This window comes from Balearica regulorum, chromosome 13 (assembly GCF_011004875.1).
Source record: "Balearica regulorum gibbericeps isolate bBalReg1 chromosome 13, bBalReg1.pri, whole genome shotgun sequence".
Taxonomy (NCBI): domain Eukaryota; kingdom Metazoa; phylum Chordata; class Aves; order Gruiformes; family Gruidae; genus Balearica; species Balearica regulorum.
Genome location: NC_046196.1, coordinates 8,347,992 through 8,362,391, shown reverse-complemented (window position 1 = coordinate 8,362,391; position 14,400 = coordinate 8,347,992). Strand labels below are relative to the sequence as shown.

Sequence of the window (14,400 nt, the reverse complement as noted above, 5' to 3'; positions counted from 1 at the left end):
GATCTACCAGTGCAAGACTTAAAGCTTCTTTTGGCCAGTAAGGTGTTTCAGTTATCTTCATGTGTTGCTGGAGTGTTTTCTGTGGAGTAGACAGGCTTACTATTGTGTATGAATTTTCAGATGTCTGCTGTATGAGATTTATCCACGCTGTTTATGTATGTGTAGTGTGGGAGCCAAATGGGAGAGGTGGTGATGTGAAAAGTGATGCACTGACACTGGAGGGCCAATGACAACACATATCATTTACACTCGTTATTCAAATAAATTCTTGTCATTTTCTGATTTAGCATGTTTTCTCCAGTCTCTGCGTTAGAGGTGGTAGTGGTTGGAATGATTTACTATATATATATAAAAATAATAATATCTGAAACTGGAAGCTCAACCTCAGACATATTGTATAGGAAAAGTGTATAGTTATTTAGAGTTATATTTTCTATTTCTGTTCATAGGAACCCCTATTTTGAAAAGCAGCAACTACAGCCATGGAGTATTTATTCATTCAAAAGTTGCCCTGATGCTGATCTTGAAGAAGGGGTTAAGACTATCTCTTCATTTTGTGTAAATAAATTTCATTTAATTTAAAATAATACGTTTTACCTTCTGTGCGTTTGATAATATTACCCCTGTCAAATATTTTCAGAAAATAGTAATTGGTAATGCTTCTAGCAAAAGAGACAGACATCAAAAAAAGCTTCAGGGGAGGCAATTCATAAAAGGATTCTAAATCTGCTTATATAAATTGGATTTTCCTAAGTTAATTCTCAAAATTAAGGTAACCATGTATTCTTCAGAATGAAATATAGTTCCAATTTTGAAAAATACACTTCTATTCCCTTTTTCAGATATTTTAATGTATATATGTATAATACATATACATATGTATGTAAAATAAATATAAAGAAAAACTGGAGCTTGTTAAGAATTGCATATTTAAAAATAAGATTTTCATTTCAACTTGTGCATTGGAGAGTATACATAAAAGAAGAGCATGTGGGGAAAGGGAAGTGTTACCATGTATGTAATTCATGTGCTTTAACATGACAAGGAAAATGCATAGAAAATATTGGGAGTTTTCCCGTTGTTGTATGTAAATCTGTGAATTTGAAAATCTTTTCTAAATCTGACGTTCATCAGAAATGTAGTGACTTCTTTTGTAGACAGGTTTTTATTTACCTAGGGGTGAGACATTGTGAAAGTAGCATTAATCTTACCTGGAAAGGCCTATCAGATGTCAGTCAATTAATCAGAAACATTCTGTAGAAGCTGTCGGCTCACAGTTTCAGTTAGTGGTAGGTGATAAGATACCTTTTTTTACTAGGAGATTTTAATATGAATAGTTCAGGTAATTATTAAGATGTCTAATCATAAAAGGTTCTGGACTTTTTTGGTCTAGTTAGGTGGCAACTGCTTTGTCACATTTGGTCACTGGTGTAGAATTCCAAATTCAGGGTTCTGCATTTTATTTCTCCTGTGAGGCATAGGGTTTTTCCATTTTGTTGCACTACTGTTTGTTTCTAGGACGTATGTGATGTTCTGGTCCCCTGAATGCAGCAGTTCTTGCCTGTAGTTCAAATTCCATTTTGATTAACTAACTTAAAAGGTCTCTTTAGACTTTGCTCCTTCTCAGTGGTTGTTCTGACCATATTAGATGCTTCCTTGCTGTTTCCTTTTTCAGCTTCTTTCTTTGCTACCTTTAACACAGACATGAACCTTCAGAAAACAATGTGGAGCTAATTTCCTCTAGCCTAAAAATGACCTTTTGTAAAAAGAAATTAATTTGAACCCTATGGTGACTCTTTATGAATACACTCTGAAGTGAATCTATCATGTATAAAGATAGTTTTATATGTTGTTTTTACAAAGATGACTTGGCAACTTAGAGTTACCTGTTTGAAGGTAAGAATTGTGTTACATGTTCAAGAACACTAGGCTACTATATGTATAAAGGAGTTTACATGGATTTCATGCAGGGAATGACTTTTACCAGTTCATACTAATTGAACACACTGCATTGAAAGGCACAAGGTCATACATAATACTTGGTCTTGTACAAATAAATACTAAGAGTGAATTTGGTCAATAGTAAATGTGTTAGATGTGCACATTTATTTTCTGATTATCAGATTTTTTCATGTTGTCTTAATGTCCAGAATCTTGGGGTTTTTTTTTTAATGACAATAACTGCATTTTTATAGGAGAATAAAACATATGTCCAATGTAAGCCAAAAGAAAATATCCATTATCTGAGAATGAAGCAATATTTGTGTCATGGTATGACAAAGCTCATATGAAAATCTGGACTCTTCAAAAATGGCAGTAGTTACAATAAATAGGTCGCTCTGGAGTTTTTTGTGGTTTTTTTGTTTTTGTTTTTGGTTTTTTGGGGGTTTTTGTCTTTTTTTTTTGGTCTTTTTTTGGCTCCTCATTTTGTGTGTGTGGTTACCACATGATGGCAAGTTTCATATCAATTGTCAGAAAAGTGTCTATCTGTTGGTGTTGTTCCCTTTTACTATCTTTGAACTCTTATTTAAAGCCTAAAATATTTTAATAAGCGATGTTAACAGTATAGCTCTTCATTCAGCTTTGTTGAACAGTAAATGATGTACTGCTGGTTTTATTTGTGTTTTTCCAGGATTTAAACTGAGAAGGAATTTTTTCACAATTCCAACAGATGTTTTCCCCTAAGAGATTATCTTGTCATTTTTTTTAGAATGTTCCAGGAAAGGTTGAACTCCTTCACTGTTATTAGAGGATGTGCTGGTGTAATACTAAAAATTAAACCATGAATGATCAATCTGCTAGTAGTTAGCATGTCTTATAATAATAACTATTAATTATTTCTGACTAGCAGGTTCATTCATATAGAACATTCATTTTTCTAAAGAAATACATTCATTTATATTTACCTTACTAAGGATATCTTTGCCATTTTACAAGTACATAACCACTTCTTTGAACTTTGGCATATGAAATTGCTTCATACTTTCTGAACAATTACAGTTCAGCTATGACTTTATTTTTCATTCACAGACAGAAAGTGACATAGATCTTAATTTCCCAGCAAAGCTATGCCTTAGTGTCCTGGTTTCAGCTGGGATCAAGTTAATTTTCTTCCTAGTAGCAGGTATAGTGCTGTGTTTTGGATTTAGGATGAGAATAATGTTAATAACACACTGATATTTTGGTTGTTGCTAAGCAGTGTTTACACTGAAAAGTCAAGGACTTTTCAGGTTCTCATACTGCCCGGCCAGTGAAGAGGCTGGCGGTGCACAAGAAGCCGGGAGGGGACACAGCTGGGATAGCTGACCCAAACTGGCCAAAGGGTTATTCCATACCATGTAACATCATGCTCAGTGCATGTAACTTGGGGGAGGCTGGCCAGGGGTTTAGACTGCGGCTTGAGAACTAACTAGGAATCAACATTCTGCGCGGTGGTAACCAATTGTGCTGTGAATCACTTGCTGGTGGTATTACTATTATTATTATTAGCCTTTTCTGTCATATTAAAGGGTCTTTATCTCAAGCCATGAGTTTTAACTTTTTTTTCCCCTCCAAATCTCTCTCCCATCCTCCTGGGCGGTGGGGGGGGCGGTGTATGAACAAACGGCTGTGTGGTCGTTTTAGCTGCCTGCCGGGTAGAACCACAACACTTAGTTTCTGCTGATTATAACATTTCTGTTCTCCTTTTAGAATCATAGAATCATCGAATGGTTAGGGTTGGAAGGGACCTCAAAGATCATCTAGTTCCAACCCCCCTGCCACAGGCAGGGACACCCTCCACTAGACCACATTGCCCAAAGCCTCATCCAACCTGGTCTTAAACACTTCCAGGGATGGGGCCTCCACAACCTCTCTGGGCAACCTGTGCCAGTGCCTCACCACTCTAACAGGAAAGAATTTCTTTCTAACATCTCATCTAAATCGTCCCTCCTTCAGCTTAAACCCATTACCTCTTGTTCTGTCGCTACACTCCCTGATAAACAGTCCCTCACCATGTTTCCTGTAGGCCCCCTTGAGAAACTGGTAAGCCGCAATTAGATCTCCCCGGAGCCTTCTTTTCTCCAGGCTGAACAAGCCCAACTCTCTCAGCCTGTCCTCATAGGAGAGGTGCTCCATCCCTCCGATCAGCTTCGTGGCCCTCCTCTGGACTCGCTCCAACAGCCCCATGTCTCTCCTGTACTGGGGCCCCCAGAGCTGGACACAGTAGTCTTTTTGGCTGTAAAAGCTTTGAAAATAAGTCCCTATTTTTCATAATAAATTAGCAGATTTGTGCAAATCAAAATGTGGATGAGTTAAATGGAAACTATATTCACTATACCTACCTGACATGCTACATGTGTGTCTTTTTTTGAAGGTGAGCAAAGCATTTGAATGTGAATTCAAGGGCAGGCTGTGCTCTTTTCATATTGCTTTGATCAGTTATTTCTAGACATGCAGCCTCCTCTGTAATGTATATATATTACATTTGGAAACTTGTTTGATTCTGAAGCTCATAAATGAGTAAATGTTTATATTTTTAGATTAACTGAACTGTGATAATTTTATGGAAGATAATAGTGGATTTAGAAATATAGTTTAGAGCTAACTACCAACTAAAAAAAAAAGTTTTGGAGTAGGCGGCTATAGTATATTTCTCTCACATTTTCTGCCATTTAAATATAATTTTCAGTGGTTACACCGAACCCCAAGGTGTGTGTTATCCTAAGCAAATAAGTGATAGAGATTGAGTCATATCTAAGCTCCATACTTTCTGTAATTTAATTTCCTTTTGCTTATATGAAGTAAACCAGGAATCACAATGCTTTTCATTAGTACAGCCCACAGTTCCCTGTACCCATCTCACTTGGTTATGTATGCATTTTAAATTATGATGAAAAGAAAGTTGTAATTCTTTTAGCAATGGAATTTATCTCTTTTTCTCTTCAAATACTTTGTGTATGTATAAGTTTGGTTTTGCATGTCTTTGCTAGGAATTTCACCTGTGTAAGGTAGTGAATCCTTTCATATTCCAAAATGCAAAATGTTGCTGAGTTAACTGAGTTAACAAAATGCAGCTGAGTTAACTGTTAGTAACTTTCAGCTCTGGTGTGGAAAGGTATTCTTTCCCTTCAGTCTTTAGTTCACCAAAAGAATCAATGATCTTCTTCAGACGTGTTATTGGTTATCAGTAATAAACACATTGCTGCTTGTTTTTTTTTAACCTCTAAACACTGGCGTGCCGAACCAACAAATTAACTCCTCATCTGTACTGACAGAACTTATGGCTTGCACAGATCCAGTAAACATTTGTTATTCTTATACACTTTAATGCTCCATCATTATTTACTGTCAGGAGGTTTTGTTAACATTTTTTAATGTTGCTCTTTCTCTACTGTCTGGCCCCCTCTCAGCACTAATATGTTTGATATTTTAAGAATTCCATGAAGAGCAGTTTGTACTTTTTGTTGCAGGTGTCGTTACAGAGAAGGGGAATATCTAACTGTCTGCATTAGTTAAAATTGGGAATCCCTTTGAACTTTTACATTTAGTAAAATATGAAGAAACTTTTCTTTAGTAAGTGTTGTGGGGTTTTTTTGATCAATATCCTCTTAAAACCCAATGTGGTCAGCAAATAGTAAAAGATGTCATGTTCATAGGTTGATAATAAAATGAGTAATCTTTCAACTATAGGACATCAGCTGAAATCCAACAGTGTGATAGGAAGTGATAAAATCGTATCCGGATGGTCATTTGATGGTCTTAAGGACATACAATATTCTTACTCTGTTTCTTATAGATAATTACAAAAATTCCTTCCATTGCACTTCACACTAACGCACACGTTTATGTGGCAGCTGAAAAACAGAACTAGGTATGAAAGTGGAGCCATCTTTCTACCTCTTAAACTGGTTTTGTGTGTCTCGCATCATCCTAGCTAAAGGGATGCTTCACCTACTACTAAGTAACAGAAGACTTACAGAAATTTTTTTAAGAGTGTCATTGGCAGTTGCAAACACCAGATTGATTTGCAATAATTCAAACCAACAAAACCTGCCATTCTGATTTTAAGTCTGTAGCAAAATGATTCTGATGTATTTACTCTTGTTTCATAATTCTGTTACATCTGCTTGATTAAACATTTGCGTAAGTGAAAAAGGGTAAATAATTATGGAGCCTAACAAATGTACACAGGAAAAAATAGCTGACCTTCAGTTCCAACACTTTAGTTTCTCTTGACATTTCCTTTATTTTGAGCTATTACAGCTGTCCTAGCAAACACATTTATAAGTAGTTTCACAAGCAAAGTCAACATTTAGTCAGACAAAATAAAGCTAACAATGGAATGATTGCTTGTAAAATGAAAACTATTTGGGTATGAGGAGTCCAAACACACTGTATGAACAGTAAGTATTGCACAGCTTAACTTACCACATGCCCAGTGTATTTTGTCTTTTATGAAAACTTATGAATAGATATTTTATTTAGTGTGGAATACTGTAATGAAAGGTATAGAATACCCAGAAAATAAAGGGGTTTATGGGGGTATAGTGGGAGGAAAGATTATTTGGTGTCTTCTGAAATATATGCTGTAGTTCAGCAGAATGTATAGAGAAGGAAACTTTAAAAAGTACAGTATCATATAGAGGTATGTTTCCTGCTTCTGTAATTAACTTGATTAACTCCAAGGCCATAGGTAATTACCTGCCCTTTAAGTCAGATCAGTCTATGCCCAGAAAACTAATAAAGCATTTATAGGTATTTTTCAGAAATATGTTGCACAGTCTATATTTTGTTCTGCAAAACAGGTCAGAAGGGGTCTTTTTGTTAAAGAAATACTGCTGCTGCTTTGAAGAAGTAGGGATTCAGTAAAAATTTGTTGTCCTGCGCACCTGATTCTGTCTCTATATATATATAATGTTTGGGTTTTTTTTTTTTTAGAGGATACTGAAACAGTCTGTAAGCTTTTTGTCTTTTAAAAGCAAGATAAGTAACAAAAGGATTGATGGTGCAGAACACTTTTGGAAAGGACTTCCAAAGAATTCCACCTTACCTTTAAGTGCTTTATCTTACTGAAGTTTACTCTCTTCCCTGTTACACTTAGCTTCTAGTTGAAAAACTGATAGTTTTCCAGAAATACTGGATTTCTGTTAGTCTAAAGGTAATGCTCAGAGTAAAGACACAGAATTTGGACTGACCAGTTTGGACTCACATACCAAAACCTGTACTACCAAAGACCAGATGCATCAACTATTAGCAAGTTAATTTAATATCTAGAATCACAATATATATCACTACATGCTAGCATTAAGAATTATGTAGTTTAGAGAATTTAAACAGTAGGTTTATCACAGAGGACATTCTTCATAGATATAGACTTTGATTTCATTCATAACCTTGCATTAATTTTAAAAAAAGATACAAAACAAACCATGAACTAAAATATGAAACAAGACATGAACTTAAGCTATTAGTGTTTTTCTGGTTATATCAAAAGTTATCACAGGCCACTGAAACACAGACTAGGACAAAATTCTCCATGCTCTTTCAGTAATACACACTTGGAAGACTTAATGCCATTGACTTCAATGTCACAAAAGTTTGGAATCTGGTTCTTGTTATCTTCCACAGGATAGCAGGTGTTCAATCAAAGTTGTTAATGTATTTTCTGTGGATCTCATATACTTTAAAAGCAGGTAATTAGAATTATCCACAGATACTTTGTCACTATGAATAATTCATTTCCTGTGCATCAATAAAATAATTATTGCATATTATCATTCTTAGCTTTCTACTTCAATAAAATTGCTCACATCATGTCACTGTCATAGTAATGTGCCTTTTTATTTTTTCATATTAATGAAAATTACCAGTAGAATGAGGAAAATTGTAATAAGATTTAATGTCACCTATAAGCCTTTTCTGTTGTATTGCACTGAAATAATACACTATCTGGGTTCTGGTTGATTATAGATGAGTATTCTTGCCCACCTTGGCCACTTTTTAATACTTGCTTTCTAAAATAATTAAGTGTTTTAGAGGTCTTGCTTTATCTTAACTACCTCAGTTCCCAACTTATTTTGTAAAATTCAGACAGTTTCTTTACAGTTGTAAAGCTCTTTTTTCCTAATCTTGTTACTTTGTTTCAGAATTCACTACAGTCTTGATCCAGAATTATTTCACACATGAGTAATGTAGTATCCTCATTAAAAACATCTATATTAAGCAAGCATTTAAATCCTTGCTGGCTTAAGATCAACTTCTATTTGAATTTATTTTTAATGACTTATCTTTCAGCAAACATTTAATGCTCATTAGAAATTTTTATTTCAGGTGAAATTTATTATTTTTCCAAAAGCACTAAAAAAATCTAAAACAACAAAGCAAATATTTTTGGGAAAAAAAAAAAAACAAACAAGATACCAAAAAAAACCAAACCACAATCAAAACCAACAAACCCAAATTAATTTCTTTGTTGGAATACTTAACACCACATTGGCTATAAAATACTTACATTTTAAAAAAACTGGGCATTGTTTTGTTAAGATTTTTCATTACTTTCACTAGCAAAATGCCTACATCATTTTGACTTCACTGCTTTTACAAGATGTAAAAGAATTCTTTTCAAGTCTGTGTAGTACTGGTCATGGAAATTGCAGTGGTTTCTGTGATACAACTGTCAGAGGCTTGGGAGAGACTAGAACTTGGAATTTGTATCAGCAAACCCAATGCTGTAGCCATTGTTATTTTAGTTAAAAAAAAATCTAGCAATACTTTCTTATCTATGTTCTGTTTGAAAAAGAACTGCTGTGGTTCCAGTGTCTAATTCTATATTAAAATATGGAGAGAATATGGAGAGAATGAGTTTCTGTATATGAGTTGGAAGCATCAATGAAGAATGAGCTCCAAGTAGTCAAGTATTTGGCTAGCCTGAGTTGTCATCTTGATCATGTAATTTTAGTGGTAGTTACATTCCATGAAGTTAGGTGAGGAGTTGGCTACAACATTTATGGGAAAAATTAGGTGCGTTGAAAGTTGGCAAGATCAGTGTGGGGGCCTTAGCAAGCGAGGTATCTTGAAAGACTGCCTGCTTTCTGCACTGAGCGGTGAGCAAACTTACAGAAACAGCCCTACAGTACTTTAGCCTGGTATTAATGAATCTCCTTGTTCGTCTGTTGCAATGTGCTGAACAAAGGACTCCCACCACAGGTTCTCTATGATGTTGAGAAAGCGTGTGTGATCTGAGACTTTGCAATCAGCAGTGCTGTGCGTGTGGAGCAGGTTCTGGCTGATTGATTTGGAGCTGTATGTGTTGTGTCTGATGGGAATAAACAGAGCAGAAGCATTTCTAGTGAAAGGCAGAACAAGTCCAACCCAACCGAAGGTCATCATCCCAGGGACTCAGACTCTCCAAAGAAAGGAGTTAGCATATTGATTTTTATTTTTTACTTATTCCGTTACTCATCTTGATTGCTAATTGTTCTTTGATACTCTGAGCATTTAAACGAGGGGTCTGATCCTTATTCTTGCTTATTGATACCTTAGGGCTTTTCCCATTAGAATTAAATTACTTGCATGAATCATTACTTGCAGGATCAGGTGAGAAGGTAAAGGGATACTTTGCACGTTGGGGCCTGGACAGCATCCTAAGCCTATACTAGAGATTCGTTTGCTACTTTCTGTCTTTTTCAAAAACAATAGCAAGACTGCGAAGTCTCAAAGCTAGTTACATGTGTAGCTTGACCTTGAATTTTGAATGAATGATCTGAAGTGAGAGGAAAAAAAAATCTTTCATGAAAATTATTTAGGTTTAACACAGTATGGATGAAAATAAATCAAAATATAGTATATTTTCTAGGTAAAAATATCCAGAGGTTTCTCATAACCCTTCTGTTAAGTCTATCCTGGTTTTGTTTTCTAGACTGCATAGATAGTTCTAGATTAAGCATATATTTATCAAGCAGCTACTGACCAGATTTTTTTAAAATGGGAGTGTCATGGTCACTGAGATCTGCATTAGCATCTTCAGGGTAGGACAGAAGAGAGGGGGGAAATAATGTGCATTTGAATAAAACTGTAACTTGAGGCTACAATTATCTATATTAGCAACAAGCTGATGTTCTCTTATTTTCTGGATTAAAATATTTCTTCTTTGTTGCCTTCAACAATGCCTTACTGTTTTTTGTAAACCAAGCAAAACATACATTCTGCTTAGAAAAGGGAAAACGTGTTCAAAGTTTTGTAAAATGCTTTAGAAATATTTTTTATTTCTACAATTCACAAGCTCAAGTTTTCACAAAACTTCTATCTTCAGTCTGAACTTTAACCTTTTTTTCCCCAACTTTTGCTTAATTTAAAGGGTAAGAACAATGAAATTAATTTTTTTTTATCTCACTATATGCCACTTGTAACACATTCCAAGTACTTTGCATGTAAATAATTTCCTTAGCATGTGGAATAGAATGTAAAATAGTTAATATAACAACAAAAAATGCAGGCTATAAGCAAAGATCTAAAACCTTTAACTTCCCAGAATTGTGCAGGTATCCTTAAGAAATGAAAAACAAATGAAAAAGACTGTTCTGTGGCAAGATCAGTGATTTAGACTTAGCAAAATAATAAGTAAAATCTTTTTTTTTTTTTTTCTATTACTGCTAGGTGAATGAAATTTTTATTTGCAATCCCAAATTTATTTATTTTATATTAGAAAATGTCAGTATTCAACTTAAAGTAATTATTTGGTGTGCACAGTATGCTTTGTGTCTTATCTATAATACCATGGCTTGCCACACATGTGCTACCTGCTGTTATTTACTATTGTCTTAATTTCAAATTTGTTGTCAGAAAAATATCTTCCTTTTCCATCCTTCAGTTTGCTGTAACCTGAAACTCAGTTTTTAGTTAGTGCTTGTTTGCAGCAGAAAGATATGATCATGCTATGTGTAAATACCCAATTTAATGTGAAAATAATCCTAATAAAATTCTATGAAAAACACTAGGGGTGAGATAGCAAAGGTTGTATACTGGGTTAAATAATATCACTGCCTGATGGTACTTTCTCTTCTATTTATTTTCCTAGTTCTGTGCTGTGGATCCATGTATTTTTGCACTTGAACATGTGTCAAAATTGATTAATTCTGAATTCTACTGCTACTTAAACATCTTTTCAGACGTGTCCACATCAGCGTAACCAGTGACAGTGATGTCCACATAAGTGAATCCTTTTAAAATATATTTTCATTTAGAATATATTTTCATTTGATACAGTCATACCAGCAGATTATTAAATAGTCCATGAAATGGTGTGTGTGTGTGTATTGATCTTCTCAAATTGCGCGTTTCAGTGTAGCAAGACTTGCCAAGTCATTTAACTTCAGCATAAAATTCAGTCCTTTGGGCTGCTCTTGCTTGCCGTGGTACCCGCTATGCCTCTGAAACTCCGCACAGCTCAGTCTTTTCCTGCTCCAAGAATCGCACACCCTGTTTTGCTGTTTAGATTCCTTTAGAGCATGACAGTTCAGTCAGCCCAGGAAATGGCACATAGCATGGAGTATGTGTTCTGACAGTTATTTTTCTAGATCCTTGCATAGCTTGTCCTGACTTGTACGATTGGCATTAGGAAAGGAATCTTCTCCTAAGTTAGACTGGGATGAATCTGGGGAGATTTTTTAACCTTTGCTCCTGTAAGCCTTTAATGTATTTGGTTCACTGCCTTTGCAGAGGCTTCAGATGTTAGCAGCTTCTTAGTCTTCTATCTTGTCTGTTTAAATTTAAAAAATACATTGTGGGCTTTTTTTGCTTAAATAAGTTTGTGGATTTGTCAATAGAAGTGTCCAGATGAAGTAGCATGGCTGGTGATCAGGTTGTCTGAATTTGCTCTCATGTTAAAGTCTATGAAACAATGAAACTAAGTGAAGAAATTGTGTATGCTATAATGTTCATTCAAACAGAAAGAAATTGAAAAACAACTGCACCTGGGGAAAAAGATTTGGAAAGACACCTGGAGATGTTCCAAATGTGTGCTTTCTTAATAATTAGCACATCATACACCTAGTTAGCATCTCATAAATAACCATAAAGTAGTCATTTAATGAATCATTTTACCTTGTGCTGTCAGAGGTTACAGAAAAAGCAAAATACTTCATTTACTTTAAGAACAAGGTGCGGCTCTTCTTTCAGCATTGTTAAAAAAATTGCAGTAGGAAAACTGATGTCATATTATAGCTCAGCTGGGTTTTTTTAATACTACATAGCATGAGTTAAGCTCAGTGGCATGAAGTACATTGCTGTTTTGTACATATGTTATGGGTTTTGGCACATTACAGAGGATGGCATTGGCTAAGTCGTGGGGCAATTTCTGACTGCAGGCTTCACTAGGTTTGTATGCCCGAGATCCTGTTTAGCCACAGAAACTTTTCAGGCATCTCAGCTCTGTTCTTTACAGGTAGACACAGTTAGCTTATGTAGTGCTAACAAAAGCGTTAATACACTAATTGAGTCCTGATTGCTGCAAGGATGGGTTATAGTTCTGCTGCCCTCTGAGGGGGCTAATAGAATGAAGTCTAGCTATGGAAGAAGATTCTTCCTCTTGTTAAGGCACTGGACTGGACTTGGGGTGGGGGAGCAGAGAGGCAGGATGCAGTCCCATCCACTTAGGGAGACATGTTTTGGCGCTCTGCCTGGGTTTTAGCAATGATTTCAACATACCTTGTTAAGAGCCACTTTCATCTCTTGTCTGAACTTAAGGATTTCTTACACCGTGAGGGCAAACATCAGTGTATTCTGATAATTCTGTATTTAGCAGTAGGCAATATAATGTGCTTAGGGAAGCATATAGGTAGTACGGGTTCTGTATAATCATAGCATAGAATCATATGGGTTGGAAAAGACCCTTAAGATGATTGAGTCCAACTGTTAACCTAACACAACCAAGTTAACTACTATTCCTTCATTCTAATACATTTCTTCATCTCGTTTGGCCTCCAAGATTGCATTAGTCACCAATATTTTGTACTTCTGAGACAGAAATTTCACTTAAATCATTGTGTGTAGTAGCAGCTAATGGATTAGCTGCATGTAGATTCCAGATTAGTTCTTCCATGTCTTCAAGTTTTACAAGTAAAAGTAGGTGTGAAGTCTGCCTGTTCAGAAGTGACCTAAAGGACAACTGTTGATGTAGTTGGTATGCTAATTTTAGCCTTTAGTCCAAAGATGGTTATTGGTTTCATTCTAATGTCCAAGAAAAGCGAGTCTCAGTTACTTCTGTGGGTATCAAGAAACCTCCATGGAACAGGGGTGCAACATTGATCTTAACATATGGCTTCTACCTATGTCTTTTTGAGAACTAAAAGTATCCTGAATTTTAAGTGCTTAGCCCTGCCAGTTTTTGCTGAATGTACTGTGAAGAAATGGAAACTCAACTTTCATAGAAATTGGGCATTTCTTTACAAATCTAGGAAAAAAGAAGGCTTAAAACTTTTAGCTAGTAACTGTTTTGTTGTGTTTGTATTTGTCCAGACTAAAAATACTAAATTGTGCATAGCTTAATGCAGAGTTCTCACTGGAATTAATGAGAGCCTTCCAAGAGAACTAACAAACTTTGGTTGTCAGCTTTGCAGATTTTTTATTTTTTTCTTTCCTTCATAAGGAGGGGAAACTTCCCAGTGATGCTGCAGACCATAAGGAAAAAATGACGTAGAAATCTAGATGAAATATTATATTCTCTTTTTCTTCTATTAAACAAGTGAAGATACTTTTTCATGTACCAACAGTTTATCATAATCCAAGACTTAAGTTTAAATGCTGTACGTAGTAATTCTGTTTCTTATTTAGAGACCAATATAAATTAATGAAATTCTGAAGTAATTTGCCTGGCATCTTGAAACTTACCAATTGTCTTTGTTGGAGCTATAGAGTTGGAGGGAAAAAAAAACCCAACAAAAAACACCTAGAAATCTTTTGAAGAAACCTTTGAATGAATGATCTAAAAAGCATCCTTAGAGAGCCTTTGACATCCATCAGCCTTCTTTAAGTGGTAAGTACCAATAAAATGTCTGTGGAAAGAAAAACTTAGAATTATCTAATGTTGTGAGTTCAGAGAAGGTATTTTTGGATTTCTTAATGTAGCTTTCTATCCTGCAATGTATCATCAGGTGTTATCAACAGCAAGAAAAACTGCCAATCATCTTAACTAACTACTTTTAAAAGAACCATCCAGTGACTTTAATTATGATTAAGTATTTATGAAATTAAGTAACACTGAATACACAAAGTACTTCTGGTAATGAGCAAGGTGTTTATTTTCTCCATATTGGTTTGGCTTTGGTCTTGCAGAGCATTTTGAGCATATGCATACTTTTGAAGTTAGTAGGAATTTCTTACATAACGAAGATATTTTTAATTATCTTGAAAAATAAAGCCTGA

At 35.2% G+C, this 14,400-nt stretch overlaps 1 long non-coding RNA gene across 1 annotated transcript in view; it reads left to right on the top strand.

The window, feature by feature from the left end:
- The window catches only part of LOC142603720 (uncharacterized), a 120,431-nt gene extending 106,426 nt beyond the window's left edge, over positions 1 to 14,005 (top strand). Inside the window, exon 4 of the long non-coding RNA XR_012837608.1 lies at positions 13,885 to 14,005. This is a non-coding gene — a long non-coding RNA (uncharacterized LOC142603720). The remainder of the gene's footprint in view (positions 1 to 13,884) is intronic.
- The last annotated feature ends 395 nt before the right edge of the window (positions 14,006 to 14,400 follow it).